This window comes from Buceros rhinoceros, unplaced genomic scaffold (assembly GCF_000710305.1).
Source record: "Buceros rhinoceros silvestris isolate BGI_N320 unplaced genomic scaffold, ASM71030v1 scaffold2563, whole genome shotgun sequence".
Lineage (NCBI taxonomy): Eukaryota > Metazoa > Chordata > Aves > Bucerotiformes > Bucerotidae > Buceros > Buceros rhinoceros.
In genome coordinates, this window is record NW_010401617.1 from 1,736 (window position 1) to 2,104 (window position 369).

Sequence of the window (369 nt, forward strand, 5' to 3'; positions counted from 1 at the left end):
AAGAGTGTTTAACATCTAAATCTTTGCCTTTGAAGGGCCAGAGAATGCTGGTCCTCTGCCTTTGACAAAACCCCTCCCATTTCACAGTCCCTAGTGCCCCCCAGTCCCCTCTGTCCCCAGCCCATGCCTCAGACTCCAGTGGAAGAAAGAGTTCACCCTAAAGCCATCATGCTCACTGAGTGCCTCCGTTCCTGTTGTGGATTATTTGGGGGTTCTAAGAAAACAAGAGGGGAATTGTCACAACTCCCCAACAAATGGAAGGATTCTCTTTGTGTCCTTTTGGCCTCAGTTGTCTGCAGGCTTTGGAAGAGCAGGGCCATGCCCTCCATTAGGTCTTATCCACGTAACGATGTTTATGGCTTCTCTTTA

General features: G+C 49.1%; 1 protein-coding gene across 1 annotated transcript in view; it reads right to left on the bottom strand.

Moving 5' to 3' along the window:
- The window catches only part of LOC104490082 (macrophage colony-stimulating factor 1 receptor-like), a gene marked incomplete at its 3' end in the record, with an annotated part of 12,229 nt that overhangs the window by 1,724 nt on the left and 10,136 nt on the right, over positions 1–369 (bottom strand). The window lies entirely within an intron of this gene.